Source organism: Furipterus horrens, unplaced genomic scaffold, assembly GCF_987537825.1.
Source record: "Furipterus horrens unplaced genomic scaffold, mFurHor1.1.pri manual_scaffold_5, whole genome shotgun sequence".
Lineage (NCBI taxonomy): Eukaryota > Metazoa > Chordata > Mammalia > Chiroptera > Furipteridae > Furipterus > Furipterus horrens.
Genome location: NW_028327175.1, coordinates 5787845 through 5811752, shown reverse-complemented (window position 1 = coordinate 5811752; position 23908 = coordinate 5787845).

The following is a 23908-nucleotide window of genomic DNA, read 5'->3' as shown; positions in this document are numbered from 1 at the left end:
AACATGTCTAACAAGCTGTCCCCTAATTTATTTCTTCTTTTATAGAGCTGCCTGCCAGTGGCCACGCAGCTGGAGTTCCTCTGGAGAGATGTCTTGTCCATCACATCCCGGCTGGCAGCAGACGGAAGCCGGGGCTCTGCCCTTGCCATTTTGGGAGGTCTGCAATAGCAGTGCCTGGGGCACCCCACCCACATTGTCACCGTCAGGAAAATATACGCGAATAAGAGGAAACAGCTGCTTCTTCCGTGCATGGCCCGTAACTCCTGCTCACGGACCTCCTGTCCCACCAAAACTGGGAGAGACGCTGCTCGTGGGGCCGAGTGAGTACGTTCACTTCCCTTTTCACTACAGGCGCAACGACACCATGTTTTCCCTGTCTGGGCAAGTTTTTCTGTGGCTTCAAAATATTTACTGGTGGTCTTTAAATAAGACCAGTTCCACAGTTAACAATTCTCCCCATCTGGGCTCAGTTATCATCCAGGTTCATTTTTTTCCCCTTCACGTTGGTTTTCTCATTCTTGGTCTGCGGTTGGCTGGCTGCCCTCTGGGAGGGGGCCTCACCCCGCCTAGTAACTGGGGTGAGGGCCTGATTACAGATCACAGCTAATGATGCTTGGGCTGGACACAGCCTTGCGAGGCTTTCATGTCTCCCTTGTTTCCTTCTAATAGTTCCTTATTAGTCGAAACCTTAAGTAATGCATGGGAGTTTCTTGGAAATGTTAAAACATTTCTTTTTATCTGCTGTACTTTATGCCAGAGTGTGTGTAGGCTAGTGACCTACAAAAGCCATTTACTGATATACGCTGTATAATTTAGCCAAACTGGTTTGATTATATTACTGGGTATGATTTAGGCCCATGGAAGAGTCAACCAGCAATTTGATTGAAGCCACACACCGCCCTGTCATCCGAAGAGCTGCGCAGAAGCCTTCATCAGCCTGGCTGATGAAGCAAAAGTCCAGTGTTCATGGGCTACCTGAAGGACTCTATCACAGGAGTCAATATGGTCTCAGACAATAGTGTTTTCTCTAAAGAGAAGAACAGCCTCAGGAAAAAGAGCTGCATCTCCTCTCCTATTTCTTCAATTAGCATTGTAATGATACAACATTGGTTTTTAATCTGACAGTAGAAACTGCTACCAAACCTTTTTAGGATCAGAATGGACCTAAATTCAACCAAGTCATGTTGTGTTCACCTCCAGCTGGAGGGACTCCATCCTCGAAAAGTATTGTACTTTTTCACCCTTGGTGCCAGGGGCATTGAATAAGCATTGAAAGGCAGCTTTCAGGAGTTAAAATGTGGGACTAGATTAAATTAGAGTGTATTTTAGTGATATCTTTGGGGAAATAATATTTTCTGGTGACATTTATTTGCCAGAGTAAAATGATAGTCTAGATCATGAAACTAACTGTCTTACTGAAGTAAAATAGTTTGAGCAATTATGTTGCTTTTATAATTAATTGAAAAACACAGAATAGAGAACCTTCTAAAGAATGACTCCTGTATATCACTTCCTCCTTCTATCTTATTGGTTTGGGTTCTATCTCCTTGGGCTCTTTAGGAATAATTGCTGTCAGTTTGATACAATTTTGCAATTTACCTGTGCAGGTCTGCACCAGAGACATGGTGGAGGTGTGAGCTTCTGTCGGCTACTTATTAAGGAAATAACCAGATTATTTTTCATATGATATGTGATGGAGAATGGGAAATTGCTTTTTAGTCAGTCCTTTATTATGAAGACTTAACTTACTAAAATTGTTATTTTTGTTAAAAGAAGGGTCTTTTCTACTTGTAGGAACTTTGAGCTGCTTTAATTGAGCTCTTTCGTTTGTTTGTTTTTATTGGAAGAGAGAACAGGAAGTGGGAAATTTTTATTTTGATATTCTCTGTGTTAACTTTTTCCCCGACGATGTTCATGTTTCGGTAGATAAGCCCCAGGATGCTCTAAAACATAAAACATCTGATTTGCTCTCTCTCAGAAAGGAAAAAGGAAATGTCAGACATATAGCCAGGATGTAGTCCACAAACATTTCTGGATAGAATATTGAATGCTGAGTTATTAAATTCATGGGATATATATAGTGTAAATAGTCCTGATCTTGGAATCAGAAGACAGCCCTCGTTTGTGGCCCTAGTTTTGCTATTCATAACTGAGGCTCATAATTTTACCTCTTTGAAAATAAAATGACAGCCAAAAAGATGAGTTGCTCTTTAAAGCATCACTAAAATCTACCCTAGTTTATCCAAGGCTTGAATTTGATTAAATCCAGTGCTTCTCACCTTAGTTAATCAATGAGCCACCGCACCTAATATTCTGTAGAAGGAGCGATCTGCATAAAGCTATTGAGAAAATAATGGAATAGATGGTCACTCACTTTAGCTTTAAGACTTATGATTTCATGTTTTTATAAAAGAGCTAAAGTGAGGAAAGACTTCATATTGTTTCAGTTCAGGCACCTTCACTATTTATAGGACTTCTCCAAATAGATGTAGAGAAGGGATTTTAGGAAAAGGCCTTAGCTAGCAAAGATGGGAAGAGCTGGTCGCCTTCCATTGATGGGGCTCTGTTTTCTGAATCTTAAAGATGCTATTTCCAATTAGAGAATTACTTTCAAATAAAAAAGGAACAAAAGCTTAACATTATTTGGTTTGACCAATCACTGGTCCATCTCCTTACGAGAGAGGAAAACGAAGAATTTTAACATAAAACTCTTCTTCTTGAATGTTATTCCAGAGCATTTTTACTTATTTAATCCCCAAAGCACCAACCATTTCAGGGATCCCTGGGTTCCCTCTCTTAGTGTTTGCTTACTCTGGGAACATAGATTTTTTAAATCCATGTTAAAGCAATCATGGCAAGTGGGCCATCATCAAAACTAGTTTTTAAAAGCAGAAGATGTGAGTGGCCTCATAAAGGTGAGTGGGTGGAGGAAGGAGCTAAGTAATACCATCATTCAGTGAGGTTTGTAATCAAGGCTCAATGGAGATCAAAAAGGAGGGAATGGGGAGTTAGTCTTCACACAAAGAAAATGTTTCAAAACCAACGGACAACGGGATGAAATTGAATAGGCTACAGAGAAGGGGTAAGGAAATGGTAGGAGTGGAGACAGGGAAGAGAAGAATTGTAAGAAATAAATTACTGGCTTTCTGTTTAAGGGATATATTTGCTGTCTAGTTTTAAGTGGAAATTTAGAAAAACTCAAGTGTTGATACATGAAAAGAAGCAAAGAAGTTTACAAAGAAATTAAGACAGTTGTACTAATAATAATAAAAAAAGCTGAGAAGTTGTGTGTACTACTTTTTCCTGTATTTTTTACCCTTCTCTACAATCCCCAAATGTTGAGCAATCCTAAACTCAGTTTGGAAAAATTGCCTTTCATTTGCTCTAAATGAGTAATTGGACACCTTATAGCCCACCATAGTTTTCTGAATATAATTTTTAGAACTATTAATACAACATAATTGACAAATTAGTTATGTGGATATGACAGTGCTTCATCATATATGCATATAGGTATAATATATATCATATTATACATATATATGGTATATATGATATCTATGTATGCCTATCTATTTATCTATAAAACCTATGACAAACACTTGAAAAAATCCTGAGCATTGTATAACAAGAGTCCCCTCCCACACGGTATTTTAGTTCCCCATTGTGTTTTTCTTAACAGTAAAATTGGATTTGACATTGAACACCTGTATCGTTCCTTGCACAGTACCCACCATTGACATTTTACTATGTTTTTTAGAACACATATGTGCTCACCTCTCTATTCTTCCTTGTACCTATTCATTTCGCTTATTGCGATGCAATACGGAGTAACTTGCAGATACTTTTCCTCCTGAATATTTTAGCACATTTAACTAGATTTTGATACTTATTGGTATCAAACTTATTAATATCACATTTTACTAGTTTTTACCTTTGATGAGTAATTTAAATAGAATGTAATACACAGTTATTAGTGTGGATTTGCTGCGTTTTGCACAGATGCCCATATGTATATAATCCAGACCCATTCCAGACACAGGAAATTATCATTAGTCAGGAAGTTTTCTCATGGGGCTGTCCAGTCAGTCTTCACTCCCATCTTCTTAGAGACCACTGCTGGCCTGCCTGTCAATCTAAAATTTCACGTGAATGAAATAATACAGAATGTTGTCTTTTTAAAAATCTTTTAATAAGCATAATATATCTTAGTTTAATCCATGTCTGGTACATCAGTATTTATTTTTTATTGCTGAGAGTGCTGACTATACATACCATTGTTTAAGCAATCTCTTATTGGTGGACATTCAGCTGTTTCCTGTTTTTGGCCATTATCAGTGTGGTTTCTATATTTTATTTTTGGTAAACTTATATTTTCGTGTCTCTTAGGTAAGTATCTAGGAATGGAATTGTAGAGTTGTGGAGTACGTATATGTTTCTTTTATAAAAAACTGTTCTTTATACCTTTTTCCAAGTTGTTGTACTATTTTGCATTGCCACCAAAAATACATGAGAATTTCAAGTGCTCCAATGATAATATCTGTTGCTGTCAGATTCTTTAATTTTAATTATTCCGGTCAGTGTGTAGTGGTTTTATGATTTTGATTGACATTTTTCTAGTAACTGATGACGTTGAGCAGTTTTTCATGGTCTTTTTGACATTCTTTTATCTTATTTTTGGTTGTTTCTTTATTATTGAGTTAGAAGAGTTATTTATTTATGCTACGTATTAGTACCCTGTCAGATATATACTTTGCAAATGTTTTATCCCAATGTATGGCCCACCTATTAATTTCTTTAAGAATATCTGTTAATGAGTAGTCATTTTAAAATGTGATAAAGTCAAATTTATTGGATTTTAAGAATGGTTATTATTCTTTGTGACCGCTCTAAGAAACTTGTATACTAGCCCTACCTCACAAAAATTTTTTCTTATGTTTCTTTTAAAAAGATTTATGGTTTTAGCTTGTTTGTTTGGATCTAGGATCCTTCTTGAATTAATTTTTGTAAATGGTGAAATGGGGCCCCCATTATACTTCACATGTTCATGCTCAGCCTCACAATTGATTGTCTTGTACTATATTGTGTGGTAAAATTTCATTGTCTATTTATCCCCAACAATATATTCTCTCCAACAGTTATTATGTCCTTTCAGGTTATAGGTTGCAATATCCTGGGACCTGGGAGGTCAGATAGTCATGCTTGGGGTAATCATTTATTCATCCCACATTTACTGAATAGTTACTTCATAATATATTGTAACAAATGCTATTGATTGGGAAAGAAATGAGATCTTGCGCTTGCCTCAGTAGGAAAATGTCTGCTGACCATACAAACAGGTCATTGTAGTAGAGATTGAAAAAGATGGTAAGACATGCAAAGAACTGTGAAGGGCACAGGTGAGGAATGTCTAACAGAGTTTAAGAATCAGGCAGTTTCTTATAACAGGTGATTTCAGAGCTTTGACACGAAGGATAAGTAAGAAGATTTAAGTGTGCAACAAGAGGTTAGCAAGACTTCCGCCCTCAAAACCTTATTGGTGACTAAGCAAAGATAAGATAAAAACATATGAATATAATAGAAGAGACAAGGCATCTAATTCTATAAAAGATATAATACTTTGAGATTTCAGAATGAAAAGAAAGTATCTTCCTTAGCACATGAGTGTGTATGTGGGGGAATTTATGGGGAGGTAGTATTTGAGCTGGGGTCATGGAGTTGTCTTTGAGATTAAATAAATTGATAAGCACACAGTGCTTAGGACAGTACCTGACATGCTGTATTAATAATAGTCATTTTATTATTATTGTTGAATGACATATAGGACTTGAGCATTTACATTGAGGAAAATTATTTTATACGCATGACAAAAATTTTAAGCTCTTCTTAGGAATATGAAGTGAAAACTGAGTTTAGAGAATATAAGTTGAGGGCATATTTAGGAATTAAAAAAATAGCTGACTTTAGGGCAAGAGCCTATGGTTTAATAATGTTGGAAAAATAAGATGGGCACAATAGGTGGAGAGCAGTAAAAGACAAATTAAGCATTTTCATATTTTGGTTGTGATGGACATTGCTGGCTTTTAACTTTTTGAGCTTTTTTAAAAATCTGCAGAGGGAAGAGCAAAAGCTACATGCATCCTTATGTGATTATCTAAGTTTAGGAAATGGAAGGATCCAGATAAACAGAGATAGAAGAATCAGGATGACTGTTGTCCAAAAAGAATTGTTGGTCAGCAATTCTTTCTTTTAAAGTATATTTATTATGTTGTTACAGTAGTCCAATTTTTTTCCCTTTGCTCCCCTCTACCCAGTACTCCCCTTCCCTTCAGCAATCCCACCCCCCTTAGTTCATGTCCATGGGTCGTGCATATAAGTTCTTTGGCTTCACCCTTTCCTATATTATTCTTAACGTCCCCCTGTCTATTTTGTACCAACCGATTATGCTTCTTAGTCCCTGCACCATTTCCCCATTTCTCCCCCTTCCCCCTCCCAACTGATAACCCTCCAAATGATCCCCATACCTATGATTCTGTTCCTATTCTAATTTGCTTAGTTGGATTTTGTTTTTATTTTTTAGATTCAGTTGTTGATAGTTGGGAGTTTGTTGTTATTTTAAGGTTCATAGTTTTGATCTTTTTCTTAAATAAGTTCCTTTAACATTTCATATAACAATGGCTTGGTGATGATGAACTCCTTTAGCTTTACCTTTTCTGGGAAGCACTTTATCTGCCCTTCCATTCTAAATGATAGTTTTGCTGGATAGAGTAATCTTGATGTAGGTCCTTGCTTTTCATCACTTTGAATACTTCTTGCCAGTCCCTTCTTGCCTGCAAAGTTTCTTTTGAGAAACCAGCTGATAGTCTTATAGGCACCCCTTTGTAGGTAACTCTCTGCTTTTCTCTTGCTGCTTTTAAGATTCTCTCTTTATCTTTCAGCTTTGGCATTGTAATTATGATGTGTCTTGGTGTGGTCCTCTTTGGGTATAGCTTTTTTGGGACTCTCTGTGCTTTCTGGACTTGTATGTCTATTTCCTTCACAAAATTTGGGGAGTTTTCCTTCATTATTTTTTCGCACGAGCTTTCTATTTCTTGCTCTTCCTCTTCTTCTGGCACCCCTATGATTCAGATGTTGGCACATTTAAAGTTGTCCCAGAGGTTCCTAAGCCTCTCCTCATTTTTTTTTCAATTATTGTTTCCTCATTCTGTACTGGTTGACTGTTTTTTTTTCTCCCTTATCTTCCAAATCATTGATTTGAATACCGGTTTCCTTCCCTTCACCATTGGTTTTGTGTGGATTTTCCTTCGTTTCATTTAGCATAGCCTTCACTTCTTCCCTTATGCGTTTGCCATACATAAGCACATCTGTCAAACCTGTGAGCATCTTTATTACCAGTGTTTTGAACTCTTCATCTGTTAGGTTGGCTATCTCCTTGTCGCTTAGTTTTCCCACTGGAACCCTGATCCAGTCCCTCTTTTGGGCCATACTTCTCTGTCTCCTCAACTTGACAGGCTCCTGTGTTTGTTTACCTCTGTGTCTTAGGTAGAGCTGTCACACCTGTTATGTTGTAAGGGGTGGAGCCTTAGGTATTCATCAGTACTGGGCGACCCGTTTCACCACGTTGTGGCGCTGTGTTTGGGGAAGGGGTCAGAAGCAGAACAATGCTGCTTGCCCAGCACTTTCCTCTTTTCCAGGCACCTCTCCTACTTCCATATGGGACTGGCACTTCTCTAGCTGTTGCCCTGGCCATCATTCCAGAGTGGGTGGGTTTGTGGGTGTTCTAGGATCATAGGGTCCTTTGAACAAGCGAACTCTACTGAGAGATCATCAGTTTCTCCACCCCAACCCCACTGGCTTGTGCAGTCAGAAGCAATGAGACTTTATTTTCCCCGGTGCTGGAACCGTGAGCTGAGTGGTCTGGTCTGGTGCCAGGAGTGCTCCCCAGGTGTCCCTCCCAACTTTTTAAAATGTGTGACTGCGCTTTATGCTGGCCTGCTGCTGCCACCACTTCTGCCACTATTGCTGCTGCCACCAACACAGTGCATACTCTCCGCTTGGCTCTGCCCCTCCCACCTGTCTGGATGGGTATTTCTTCTTTATATCTTTGTTTGCTGGACTTCCATGCAGCTTGATTTTCTGGGACTTCTGGTTGTCTCTAGTTTTGAGGTAGTTGTGTTCCTTCTTAGTTGTGGAGGGAGACACAGTGTGTCTGTCTAGGCCTCCATCTTGTGTTGCTCAACAGTTCTTGATGCCACTGAGAGGATGGAAACTAATAAATAAATAAATACATAATAAAAATAGCAGTTTGTCTCTATATTATTCACCGTAAAGACAGTTTCAGCAGAGGGATGAAGGCTGAAGTCAGATTTCAAGGGATTAGGAGTGGTTTAGGGGTGGAAACTAAATGCTGTATAGTTCATTTGGAAAAAGTCGAATGGTAAAAATAAAAGTAAGGAAGGAGATATGATAATAGCTTGAACAGGGAGCAAAACTGAACTTAGTTTTAAGTATGACTGTGTTTGTCATCTGAGTTAGGATCCAGGGACAGAGACAGAGTGGGAAGAGAAAAAGGGAGAAAAGAAGAGAGACAGCAAGAGGATTGCATTGCAAATAGAAGAGGAGAATTTTGGGGTGGGGGGAAATGCCCAGAGAAGACAGGGAGACGAGAGAACAAAGGCACAAGTGTAAGAGTTGCTCTGGGAGAGATACTTTGTTCTCTGAGAGAAAGTCAAAGGAAAAGATAGTAAGTGAAGACAAAATAATAAGGATGTTTGTGAGGAAGAAGGGATTTGAAGAAATTCATACAGACATCTTGTCGGAAAGTGGGAGGCCAGGCCATCCAGAGGGAAAACTGTGCTGAGAGAACGAGACTTGAGGAGGTAGGAAGGTGAAATGAATCCTGTGGTGTTCAGGAGGCCTGTTAGTTTTCTGTTGCTAAGTAACAATACCCCAGGCCAGGGACAAGGCTCTCAGCAGGCTGCACCTTGAGCTCAGATTTCCAAGTCTTTACAGCTGTGAGAAAATAAGGTTCTATTGTTTCCCACCCAGTTGATGTTATGGTAGCCTGAATGGACTAATACAGTGGGGTGCTATTTCCTAATATGGGAGAAGGGGGAGACAAATATGGAAGGGGGAAAATACTGGAATTAATACTGTGCTGCTGGGCTGAAATTGGAGGTATTGGGATGGATATATATACACATATATATATGTATATACATATATATATGTATATATATACACACACACAAATATGTATATATATAAAATACTTATACAATACATAATACAATATTATATATAATGTACAATACACAATATCATATACCATGTTATGTACATATATATGGATAGAAAATAGATATGTGTATGGACAGTCTTACATATATTAATTGGTTATGCCCACTGAGAGGCCTGAGTGATGAAATGCCAGTAATAATGTGTATACCTAACACACAGATCTTAGTTTCTAAACACAATGTTCAGCTATAATGAGCTATGACCCTTTGCAGAAAAAATTCCTGCCTCCAAGGCTGGGGTAAGCCAAGTACAAGATGAGCATGGAAAATCTTACAATGCCAGAAAGCAAGGAAGGGCTCAGAAAACAATGCAGATGGAGCATGTTGAAGAGCTTCCCATTAGCCAAATATTGACATAATTTGAACATCAAAATAATGAGAGTAATGGACTATAATCCATTGAATAAAATAGGAAGCCATTTGTCCATGTAGATATAAATAAATAAATGCATAAATAAATGGGGAGAAGGAAAAAGCTCTTTGTTAGAATAAAATGTCAATTAAGAAATGCGGATGGAGTAATGGAATTTAGAAGCATCTTTTGGCAGCCATCATATTAACAATTCAGTCACAAAACACCAATGGGTGCTCAAACTAATGGGTGAAAGGTGGATGAGAAATGTCCTGTTAACTTAGTAACAAAGATTTGTTCATTATAAAAGGAAAAGTAATTTTAGAGTAGACAAACTTGGAGAACCCCACCTTTCCCAAAGTTAACACCACCAGTAACAGGACAAATTGAAACCGTGTACCATCTGGAAGAATATAATATGGGTGAAAAGGTGAAGGGATTAAGAAGTACAAATGGGCTGTTATAGAAATCAACACGGGGGTATCAGTTACGACCTGGAGAATATAGTCAATGATACTGTGGTGACTAGGTATGGTGTCAGGTGGTGGTTGGGCTAACAGGGTGGACGTGTGGAGAGTACGTGATTGTCTGACCACTGAGCTGTGTACCAGTAACTGGTACAAAATAGTAGTGAATGGATAAAGAAGAACGCAGCATCACGTCTGTCATATTTACTCCCAAAATGTGTAGCCTGAGTCTAATTAATAGGAAACATCAGACAAATCTAAATTTAGGGACATTGTACAAAATATTTTTTTCTGTTTTATTGAATGTATCAGGGTGACGTTGGTCACCAATATGATCTAGGTTGCAGGTGCACAATTCTACAACACATCATTTGTATACTGTTGTGTGTTCACCACTCCAAGTCAAGGCTCCATCCATCACCATTTATCCCCCCTGTGCCCTCCTCCTCCTCCTCCCTCCCTCCCTCCAACCCACTTCCCTGGCAGTCGCCACACTGTTGTCTGTTTCCATGAGATTTTTTTCTGTTTTCTTCTCTTTTGTTCAATGCCTCCACCCTTGCCCCAGCCAGTTCCCCCACCTACTTCCTGATGGCTGTCATCCTACTCTCTATCTATGAGTCTGTCTCTATTTTGCTTGTAAGTTCATTTTGTTCATTAGGTTTCACATAAGAGTGAAATCTTATGGTGTTGGTCTTTGTCTCACAGGCTTATTTCTCTTAGCGTAATGCTCTCCAGGTCCATCCGTGCTGTCACAAAGGGTAAGATTTCCTTCTTTTTTAAAGCCAAATCGTATTCCATTGTATAAAAACATCACGGCTTTTTTATCCACTCATCTACTGATGGGTACCTGGACTGCTTCTGAATCTTGGCTATTGTAAATAACACTGCAATGACCATAGTGGGGGATATATTCTTTCAAATTAGTTTTCCAGGTTTTTTTTTTTTTGATAAATTACTAGAAGTGGAATTGTAGGGTTAAAAGGAAGTTTCATTTTTAATTTTTTGAGGTATGTCCATACTGCTTCCCACAGTGGCTGCACCAGTCTGCATTCCCACCAGCAGGGCACTAGGGTTCCCTTTTCTCTTCATCCTCGCCAGCACTTGTTGTTTGTTGACTTATTGATGATAAGCATTCTGACAAGCATAGGGTGATACCTCATTGTGGTTTTAATTTGCATTTTTCTAATTAATGACATTAATCATCTTTTCATATGTCTATGGGCCATCAGTATGTCTTATTTGAAGAAATGTCTATTCAGGTCCTTTGTCCATTTTTAAATTGAATTTTTTTTTGGGGGGGTTGTTGGACTTTGTAAGTTCTTTATAATTTGTATATTAATCTCTTACCAATGTATCAGTGAATATGTTCTCCCATTCAGTGGGTTGTCATTTCATTTTGTTGATGGTTTCCTTGGCTGTACAAAAACGTTTTAGTCCCATTTGTTGATTTTTTTTCTTTTGCTTCTCTTGCCTGAGGAGATATATCAGAAAAAATATTGTTATGAAAAATGTCCAATATTTTACTGCCTATGTTTTCTTCTAGGATTTTTATGGTTTCGAGCCTAACATTTAATTCTTTAATCAATTTTTAGTTTATTCTGTAATATGATGAAAGAAGATGGCCTAGTTTTATTTTTTTGCACATATCTGTCCAGTAAGTCCAATAGCATTTATTGAGTAGACTATCTTTACCCCACTGTATATTTTTTACTCTTTTTGTCAAATATCAATTGGCTATAGGGGCATGAGCTTTTTTCCGGGCTCTCTATTTTGTTCCATTGGTCTGTTTTTATGCCAGTACCATGCTGTTTTGATTGCTGTGGTTTTATAGCGTGATTCCTCCAACTTTGTTATTTTTTCTCAAGATCACTGTTGCTATTTAGGGTCTTTTGTGGTTCCCTATACATTTTTGAAGTATTTATTCTACTTCTGTAAAATATGCCATTGGTATTTTGATAGGAATTGAGTTGAATCTATAGACAGCTTTGGGTAGTATAGACATTTTCATGATGTTAATCCTTTCTATCCATGAACACAGTATATGCTTCTACTTATTTGTATCTTCTTCAGTTGATTTCTCTAATGTCTTATAATTTTCCAAATACAGTTCTTTTACATCCTTTTAAAAATTTCTCCCTAGGTATTTTATTCTTTTTGAAGCAATTATCTATAATATTGTTTTTTTTTTTAGTTTCCCTTTCTGATAGTTAAGTGTTTGTATATAAAAACACAACTGATTTCTGGATATTTACTTTGTATCCTGTTACTTCACTGAATTCATTTATTAATTCTAGTTGTTTTTTTTGGTGGAATCGCTAGGGTTTTCTATATACAGTATCATGCCACCTGCAAATAATGACAGTTTTACTTCTTCCTTTCCAATTTGGATGCCTTTTATTTCTTCTTCTGTTTGATTGCTGTGGCTAGGACTTCCAGTACTATGTTGAATGGGAGTGGTGAAAATGGACTTCCCTGTCTTAAAATCATTGGTTTTAATTTTGAAGCATCAAGGTCACGAATATCAAGGAGCTATGTCAGATTATTCAGGGGAACTATTTCAGATGAAAGAAGAACAAAGACACTGCTGAGTGCTATGTGTGACCTTGGATTGGGTAATTTTGCTATAAAGAACATTATTGCACAACCACTGAAATCCTGATAGGGGCTGTAGATTCAATCACAGCATTGTATCAATGCAAATTTCCTGATTTTTATCATTTTATTGCCTTTATGTAGGCAAATGCTCTATATGAATCTCACAACGAAATATTCTGGGGTTATCGGGCATTATATCTCCAATTCTCAAATCATTAAGAAAAAATCTTTGACTGTAGTCCTAAATTTTCTGTTAAAAATTTTAAATATGTTTTAAAAGAGGAAAACTCTCAGCCATATGCTGTTTACAAAAGATATGCTTTAAAATAGTGAAAAATATGCATGTAATGGAATAGAAAAAAATTATTGGGACAGTAATACTTAAAACAAATTTGATGTAGCCATATTTCTGTTATATAAAATAGACTTAATAGGGGAAAATCTTATTACGGAAAATTCAGACCATAATATAATGGTAAAAGTCAGCATTTATAAGAAATGCATATAATTCTAAACATATATATGCCTAACAGCATAACCATCAAGTACAAGTTAATAGCATACAATGAGAAATTTAGAGTTCTCCAGGTCGATGGGATTTTAAATGCACACTTCTAAGTGTTTGATATATAAAGAGACAAAGATTTAATAAACATATATGACAAGGTCTGTTCAGAAAAAGTTCAGCCATTGTTAATATAATGAGAACCATTTGTGTGACATCAATGTAACCTGGCACCCAATTAGAGCGGACTGGAATGCACATGCGTGAACAATGACAACTTCGCTGTACTGGTCAGTGGGGGCGGTAGATGCTGTCGAGTGAGCATGTGCACTGTGTGGCCGTTGCATTCAAAATGAAGGAGTAGGACAATGAATCTGCCTCAAGTTTTGTGTTAAGCTTGAACATTCATCTGTAGAAACTATTCAGATGATTCAAAGGCCACAGCTACGGGCAACTGGTGACTGGCAGCCTCATCATGACAACGCACTCTCTCATACATCATGTCTTGTGCAGACTTTTTTGGTTAAACATGAAATCATTCAGCTTACTCAGCCCCCCTACACACCATATTTGGTGCCCTGTGACTTCTGGCTTTTCCCAAAACTGAAATCACCTTTGAAAGGGAAGAGCTTTCAGACCGTTGATGAGATTCAAGAAAATATGAGGCAGCTGATGGCAACTGGGAGAACTGTGTGAGGTCCCAAGGTGCCTCCTCTGAAGGGGACTGAGGCATCATTGTCCTATGTACAATGTTTCTTTTATTGTGAATCTTCTTCAGTAAATATCTCTATTTTTCATATTACATGGCTGGATACCATCTGGACAGACTTTGTGTAACTCGACTATCTATTTAGCCAGTTCTAAATAATGGGTAATTGTAGAAGTCTGAATTATCAAATTAGAAGATCTACATTATTTTAAACACATATGGAAACCTTACAAAAGTTGACCCTTTATAAACTGCAAAGAGGAGTCAATAAACAATATAAAATTAACCATGTTTCTATCAGGGTTATGTAAAATGGGATCAATAGTGAAACCAATAATCTATATGTCTCCAATAAGCATGGTTGTAAATAGTTTATCTTTTAGTAGTTATTTAGAAGTGAGCAACAACATCAAAACTTATAGAACATAGTAAGAGTGCTTGCAAAGTAATTTATAGCCTCAAAAACCATTATGTTAAGACAAAAACATTTCAAATTTTATTAACTATTCTAGAAATTAAGACAAATCTAACAGCATAAACCAAACATATCAAAATAATGGAAACAGAGACATACATTAGTGAAATAAAAACCACCAAAATAATAAAGATAAGAGATAGTGCTTTAAATATATTGATAAATTATATTTGCTATAGCAGAATAATGGGGGGGGGGAGAAAAACCCAAATAAGCACATTAGGAATGAAAGGGGGACAATCCCACAGACAGAGAGTGAGTGAACAAGTAATAATAAAATTTGTGAAACTCTTAGCAGAAATTTTACCAAAGTGGACCATTTTTTAGACAAACATAAGTTAGCAATTTACCTATAAACCCATTAAAGTAACTAAATCAATAGTTTTCAAATTTGTCGTCAGAAAGCACCATACTCAGGAAGCTTCCGACATATGTAGGTCAGAGAGTTCCTCGTCTCTGTTCCAGAGACTGGACAGGCAGGGGAGCTCCCAGCTTATTTCAGGTAGTTCCTCCCAAGCTTGCTCAAAGACCCCTCCCTGCATCTCCCCCTCTTCCCTCCACTTCCCTCCGTCTCTCCATCTTCCCTCTCCCACTCTATGTAAATTTCCAGTCTATCTCCTACAACCATAAATTCTCCTATTAAAAATTTCTGACAATTTACATTGCCATTCAGCAATATTTGTTGAGTAGTTTAGTATATCCCAGGCCCTGTGACCGTTTTGGAGTAAAAGAGACCACAGAGGAGATTGGCAGCAAGCTAGCTGCAGTTGAAGTCTCAGTCTTGGGTGAAAATACAGTTGGCCATTTACAACCTCCTCCAAATCATCAGTTCATCTGTATGTTCCTTCTTTTTGCCTTTTCGCAAATATTTTGGACTCTTTTATAGACATAGCTTTAAATGCAACACGAATGGCAAAGAGGCACGGGAGAAGCAGTGGCAAGTTATGGCAGCTGTGTCGCAGGAGGCAGCCTGATATGGAGGAAAAGCATATTTAAACAACCAGGTTTATGCAAGTGGCTTTGCTACTGTGTTACCCAAGTCAGATCACTTGGCCTCTCTGTGCTTCAATATAAAAAGAGCTACCACTGCCTCTCCTGTTGTTTTTGCAATATTACTGAGAAGTAAGTGAAATAAAATTAAATAATTGATTTGATATCCTTTGGAAGAGTATAATATAAATAATAGTGGGCTTATTATTATCATCTTCGTGATCATCATCATTAATGTATAGTGTATAACATTGTATTTGAGTACAAGAAACTTCTATTTTAAAAATTTGAGACAGATTTTGAAAGCAAGATGGGCATATCTTTGCAAGGTAAAGGATTTTTTAAGGAAGTACATCTTTTTCCAGGTCTCTTATTTTATACTATATAATTTGCAATGCTATGGCTTTTTAACGCTTAACTTCAGTTAATCTATGTTGTGACCCGATAAACACATGGGCATACACACATGGATATGTATATTATACTATATCATATAATGTCTATATATCATATATGATGCGTATATATCATATATGATGTGTATATATGTCAGAACAGCCTTGTTCTGAGAAACCACCTGGAGACCGCCAGGGAAGCAGGCAACGGATTTATTGAGAGAACAAAGAGGATAGAGGGTGGAGGGGAGAGGCAACTCCTGGTCCTCCTCGTCAGCTGGTGGGAGTCACCTGCCTAGACTTCTGCAGGCATGCTTTTTAGACTTGCCAAATGCACATTTCAGCGAGGGTGAGTTTGCCATATTAGCATATTCAGTAGATCTTTTGCATCTTGTCATTCTGACCTGGTTGATTAACATATCCTGTTGTCTGACCAGGTTCGCATCCTGGCTACCCCTGTATTCTGACCATATATATATTATATATATATTATAATATATATTTATATACACATCATATGATGTATAAATAAGTCTCACAAAATAGGTGTAGTCTGATATTTTCTTCTCTACTATATTACTTTTAATTCTATTTCATTTTAAAAAGCTACATTTATTTCACGACCTTACTTTGAAAACCAGTGTTTAAATAGAGCATATCTCATATCCACATTTTTTCTGAAAACAACTCCAATGAAAACAACCTATTCGTGCTGACGGGAAAGGGCCAAGCAAAAGTCAAATGTTTCTTCTGTTAAATTCCGGAAAAAAGAAGTACTAAAAATTTATGTTCTGCCGTTGAGAGGTTCTGATTGTGCTGCACCCAGACGTCTTCAACTGCAGCCCGAATGGTGATTAAAGAGAACCCCACAGCACCCCAGACTTTCCAGTTTCCTTGCAACGACCTTTAATAGGAAGAATGACTGAAAAGGATTCCTAAGAGTGGGCTCACTAGTGAGACGGAAGGGGTCCTACCTTGCTTCTTATAAAGCGTGAGCTTAGTAAATCCAGCTGAAAAACTTGGATGATAATCTCTGTCTTTTTTAAAGAGGGAAATTACCAACCAAAAATTACAATAGGCAATTAAAAGCTGGGATACCTCCTCATTTTTCTCCACCGTCACCTTAACCGTTAGTAAGTATAGGCAGTGAAAACTATTCATAATACCACCAGGGACTACCTTTTATAGAGCAAGAAGCTTTCATTTACTTAGAGAGAATTAAATGTTTTTCATTTGTATATTAAACTCCAAAAGTCATTTTAATCTAGTGACTGAAATGAGTATCATCTGCTTTTTTTCAAACCTTGATGAATCACAGTATAAATACACAAAGTCATCAAAGATATAATTGAATGGAGAGGGACTTACTTTCCTCCCTTATGGAAAAGACTTCTATAAAATGCATTAGTTTCAGAGATTTTCTTTCAGCATTTCTGAGAAATGATGATGTACAGTCATCATGTGCCTTTTCTACACGAAATACCACGCTTGTTACCTGACACATCTCCTCATCCTCGCAGCAATCATGTGATAGACAGTAGCAGATGGGAAAGCTGAGACTTTGATGATCAAGGGGTTAGAGGGAAATCCATGGTGTAAACTTGGGCTGCCTGTCCCTAAAACCGGAGCCCTTAAATTCAAAGTCCAGGCAGTTTCCGGAAACCCAAATAGCAGTATAGTGAAGAACTCCCAAGTATTACTATCACAGGCATTTTCTGAGTTACAGACAGACGTCCTGTGCTCAGGCACCTCCAACTCACTGAGTCTCCACCTCCTCCAAAGCCCCTCCCAGGCTGACCTCTGGGCAATCTCTCCTTTTTTCTTTTTAACAAATAGCCTTCCTCACTCCCGAAGCTGGCAATCTGGAAGACCTCCTTGACACTCTTCTCTCCATCACCACGTCCACTCCACTCACACCCCATTGTCCACTGAATCATATTGGCCTCCTTGATGGCTCTTGAGTCCTTCCGCTTTTCCCAAGACCAGCTGTCATCACCTGGTCAAATGAGTTTGTTCTTCTCATCAGCGTGTTCCTGGCTATTGTTAGATTCCCCTCACTTATTTTCTGACTCCAGTTGTCCTTTGCTCCTGTCTATTCTCGGCATGGCAGCAAGAGTGATCTTCCTATCTTTCATGTCCTAAGTCTGATCACATCTTTCATGCTTCAAATCCTGGGGCCCCTCATTTTCAGAATAAAGCCTATGATCCTTAGTCTGTCAGGCAAAGCCATTCATCTGTAAGCTAATCTCTCCCCAGTCCTTTGACTTCTTCCCTATGTAGCATTTCTAAATTGCTGCCATTTTTTTCAGCTGCTACACCCCCAGCTTCAGACCTTTCCGTCTGCTTCTAACTCAGCCTAAAATGCCCTCTGCATCCCTGTATGTCAGGAACTCCTTGTAAGTTTTCTCTGAAGGTCCTGGGTATACATATATTATAACAATTCTCATATGCATCGCAATCATCCATCTTCCCACCTGCGTCAGGCTAGGTAGGAAAAACCCTATTTCTTATTGATTTTTGCATCTCTAAGGCTCAGCCTAATATCTGGCACATAAAAGAGGCAAACCAATATATTTGGTGAAAGCACTAAAGCAGAATAGTTTCCACGAGCAAGCTTCTTCAGTATGCTAAGAAGTCCAATGAATGGCTTGAAAAGATTGCATTAACTTCTAAAATGTGTCTAGTTTACTTATAGGACTTTTGACTCTAGAAAAATATTGCATTTTTAAAAGTGAACTTCTTATCCTGGGAAAGAAGATTTGATTTAAAATGAGAATAACTACCAGTATTCACTCATGTTGCAAAATAGGTGAGAACAGGAGAAAGGCCAAGTATAAATAAATACATTGGACCTTTATACTTTGATATCAAGAAAGGACGGAATCATCATAGAATGAGTCTGCTGGCAAGACTCCGACCGAGGAATGTATGGAGTAGCAGGAAGTGGACCCAAGGCAGAGCTCACAGGATGGAGTCACACTCTTCGGGCCGTGGGTGCAAGGGACTGTAGCTTTCGTCAGTAACATGGGCATCGACAGGCTGCCCACCTAGCTTCAGACAAGCCAATGATGAGGCTCAGATGAGAAAAACTCTGTGAGACCATTTTGTAAATTATGTAACAGTATCAAATGTAAGATCTGTGACTCTTAGCTGGTTAAAAGATCACGTATTCGGTGGAGCCTTCCTGAACGCTCCTTGGGAGCACAGCCTCGCTGGGTTGGAGTTGCTTTCTCATTATGGGGCTGCCTGCTGCGGTGGAGCATTCTGTGCTCAGGGGCCATGCCGCACGACGGGTACCTCCAGTTCCCGTGGGGTCTCTGGGACACAGCACGTGCTCCTTACAGGTTTGCTGAATGACTTCTCAAAGGCTGTTGCTCTAAGTGTTGCAACAAGGTTGCTCTTTACATTCATAACAAGCCATCATCGTAGAAGGGCTCTGGCATACTTTCGGTATCTGACATCACTACCAATCTTTGGACTACTTTTAAAAAACCAGCGATGTTTCAGAGAACTTAAGAAGAGGAAGAGAAACAGGTAAGGGTTGATAAAGTTCAGGAAAGAACCATGGAGTTATTTCCAAGAATTCCTTATCCTTTTCTACCTTCAAAACCTGATATTTATTTTAATTTTGACCAGCAAGCACTTCAGGTCTCCTAACACTGACACAGAGCACACAGAGTATACTTCTTTAAAATTAAACCTTTTATTTGGGGAATATTTTATATTTATAGGAATGTTGCGAGTCTAATACAGAGGATTTGCATACATCCTTCACCCTAGATTTTGCTTTCCCAGTGTTCACATCTTACCTAACCCATTTAGTTTTTACTTAAAATGAAGTGGAAGGTAACTTTGAGCAAGTGTGGGAGTGTCTGAAGAATTATGTGATACTCATGGGAAGCCATAAAAGAGAACAGTTTGGTAACAGTGCCAGATTTAGAAATCACCAAGTCAATCATAGATAATTGCTGTTATGTAGAAACATCTGAACTTAGAACTTTGGCTCTGAAGAAAAATGAGTCTGAAAGTAAACCTCTGTGATGATGTTGCTTGATTTGAAGCTATTCTTTTAATAATGGACATAAGAGATATAACTCTCTGGAAAATGCTGAAAAAAGAGAATGTAAATAACTATATTCACCATACATTAGAAAAGGAATAAAAAAATTCTATAACACATACAATTAACTCAAGATAAGTCATGATTAAAATGAAAAATGTTGACATATACAGCCTTATTGATAAGAAACTAAGTTCACGTAGTGATGAATTGAATATTCATTTTATTTCAGCTGCATATCTGTAGATTTATACTTATATTATGGCACAGTTAATTTCCTTTAATATAATTGTTTAAATTTATTGTAAACTTAAGTGTTATTTAAGGTTCTTTGCAATGAGTAATGTAAAAATAATAAATTACACAAGCAAGAATTTGTACTTATAGTCTTTCATAGTGTATAATGATAGTAAAATGTGTTTCATATAAAATACATAGGGCTATGTAAACAGATTTTTGCAGATTGTTTTTTACCCTTTAATAGACTTCACATTTATTATTTTTCCCTTACTATGTTCTTGCTGCATTATACAAGGAATAGAATACTACCCATGGATCTAATAATCGAATATTTTAGGTTAGGCTGATTCTGGAATCAAGACATGTGATTTAATAAAGAAGACCTGGTGAACGTGTTTCAATTCTACAGCACCTTTCCCTTCCTCCTGATGGAGTTAACACTATGAAGACATCGCGTGACTCAGTCAGTGAACCAAGGCTCCCGTGTGGACACGGGTCTGTGCCACAGCCCCGTGAACAGCCTCCGTGGAGGCTTGTACCAGATACTCCCTGGCTGCATGAGCGAGGGCGCTGCCTGCCCTGGGTCCGCCGTGTGATCTTGAGCGAGTCACCTCTCATTCTTGAACCTCAGTCAACCCATTTGGAGCATTAGGTGAAAGCTAAGCCTTAGTGAGAAACAGATGCTACATCTGAGATGAGTTTTCTTGTATAAACAAGTAATTCCAAAGTTTAATTCCGAAGAAAGTTGCCGTGTGGACGCCCGTTAGACGGCTGAAGGAGGCAGCTGGGTTCAGCTTGGGAATAAATGTCTCTGAGTGGGAACGGATAACCATCACACTACTTCTGGGTTGCGTAAAACTGTCCAGTTTTTATTCCCTTCTACTCGGTGTTTTAGATAGTTACTCTTGTGACTTTTGTATAAGTTTAATGCTTTTGAAGCATTTTTATTCAGTAAATTATACTTCTAACGGGTCAATTACACTGTCAAGGTAGGGGAAAATACAACTCAAAATAGTCCAGTTATTACTTAGTGAAAGTCAGTGAAAGTTTAGACCGCTTTTTGGGGAAGAGGGGGTAAAAGTTAACAATCCATGTGGTTTTAAAGACAACAGCTAAGTTTGCCCTTTGGTTTCATTCCCGGTAGATGACTTGTCACTTTGGTAAATTCTTACATTCTCAAACACTTCGGGGAAAAAAGAGATAATTTCTCAAAGGAAAGAAAAACCCTCTTGAGAAAGGCTAGTCTAGGTTGTCTGATTGCTTTCGCTCCTCTGCCACTTTTGCTGATTGAAATAGCTGTGAGCATCCAAGTCAGATCTGCGGTGCCAGTAGCCGTCTGAGCTTGCCGTAGCTCTCAACTCCTATTTCCTGTGTCGACTTGGTGCATTGCCATCATCCATGTGCATTTCAAAGCTTCGGGTTATGCAGGCTGTGGCTTCCCAGTGCATAACCTTCTGTATTTTAAAGTGGGAATCAGTGGCACGTGACTCAGCGAGCTGAGAATGCCGCCTCGGTGAGTTTAGGATTCTCAGGTTTGTTTGTTGGCAGTTGTGGCCTTTGACATTAGCTAAGGAAGCGAGAGCTTGGCCTTTAAGTGGAAAACAATCCAGGAATTTCAGAGGAGAGGAACTAAGCAACAGGAAGCCTGAAGCTATTATCTTCTGAAGGGAGATGAAAGGCACTTCGGCCCCTGAGCTTTCCTCGGGTGCCTGCACCAGGGCTCTTGCCTCCAGTGTGAGGAGAACAGGTCTGGGCGCGGGGAGGGGAGAATCTGGCCCCCGTTTTCTGCAGTGACTAAGCCAAGTCCAGCTGAGTGAGCTGGAACAGAACTGTTGGCTAGAGTGTGGTCACCCATGCAAGACCGAGAACGTGATGCCGTGGATCTAAAAACTTTTGGAATACCATGGGGAAAACCTATACTCAAACTTGATCTCTAGAGATACCCTCTAGCACAGATTTCTAATTCATTGACTATCTTGGGAAGCAAGCTAACTGAAGGTAGTGAAAGAGTCATTATTTTGACATCTTTAATTATTTTGATTGAGTTTTCATCAGGAATAATTTTATACCGGTCTCCTTTGGAGAAGTTGAATTACAAGCATTTTCTCCTCCAACTTCTTACATGAGTGATGTGAGATCTAGGTATAAAAAATAATCTATTTGTCTACCTACCATCTCTCTATTATATTATTCATATATATATATACAATCGTGTATATTCTTCATATAGTATGTATATATTCATACATATAACTGTTTCTAATTTTAATCCTCACCCTCACCCAAGAACACTTTTTCATTGCTTTTAGAGAGAGAAGATGGGAGAGAGGGAGAGAGAATGGGAGAAACATTGCTGTGAGAGAGAAACATCAGTGGGCTGCCTTCTTGCATGCACCCTGGAGGGGGAGCACACCGACAACCTTGGCATTTGCCCTTACTGGAATTGAACCTGTGACCCTTTGGTCCATGGGATGATGCTCCAACCAACTGAGCTACACTGGCTGTAGATGTAATTCTTTTTTTTTTTTTTTTAACTTTTTAAAACAATTTTATTTGAACTAGTATCCAGATTACTCTTCAGAAAGTGGATTTATTTATTTTGATTTATTGTTTTTCTATCATAGTTGTCCCATGTTTACCTCCTTTGCTTCCTCCGCCCCCCAGACCAACCCTTCTCCCACAGTCAGTCCCCACATAGATGTCATTCTTAACATGTGTGTATAAGACCCTCAAATGCAGATACAATATCCTTCCAGGCTCTTGTCAAAGAATACTATTCTGAGATGTACAAAAGAGGAGTAGCTTTTGTTGTATAAACACCAATTCCTCTTTTAGAAGATGGAACCCTGACCTCCTTGCCTCCTGGAGCTGGAGGTGGGCTTGATGAGCATGAAGTAGGATGCAATTATGGGAGTGCTTATGAATCGGGTCTGTATGGAAATAATTAGTTCTGTTTTCATCTGGCACAGAGTGTAGATGCTACCATTATTTTGTGTTGGGAGCATGCTTGAGAAATAAGGGAGTTACAGCGGTAAGAAAAGTTGGGGAGGATGACTTGAAGTGCTAACCTTGGCCTTGGAAGTTTATAAGAGGTGAAGCATGGTATTAAGTATCCCTTATTTAATTTTAGGGAATAAAATTGAGCTTCTGAGTCTACCTTCAGTAGGATTGACTTTTATACTTGATCAGGATGAAAGCTGAAGGGTCCAAAAGTTTTACAGAATATGTGATTCACAAAGGTTGCTCATGAATAAAGCGTTGCAGAAAATAAAATTTTTAAAATGTTTATTAAGGGGACTAAATGGTAATGGAAAAAATACAATAAAATTTTTAAAATAATAAAAAATAAAAACGTTTATTCAGGTGTCTCCTTTTTCAAGATAGACTGCAACAATAGCAAAAACAGAAGAAAAATTTAAACTTTTACTGGAGTCCTCAGCAAAAGCTAAAGTTGGTTTTACATGAGGATTTGAAACATGCCTCCTTAGTTATATATCTGTTTTTGAGAAAAGAATTTCTGCCTCCACACAGCTCTGGAGTCAACATTTGGTATGTATATTATTTATGCTCTGATGTTCAGAGTGTATACAAAACTGAGTGTGTAAACTGGAATACATTTTAATTTGATAAAATGCCAGTCACAAAAGGGTTGTTGATTTTAAAGAAATCAAAGAGTTTAATCTGTTAAATGAGACTGAAAAATTCTTTTTCTTTTTGTTGTGGTCTGTAATACCCAAATAACTTTCATTTCCAAGTTTTAATATTTTAACATTGATTTTTTATATTTAGAGACTTTTCTTTGAAGAATTCAAAGCTCTTTG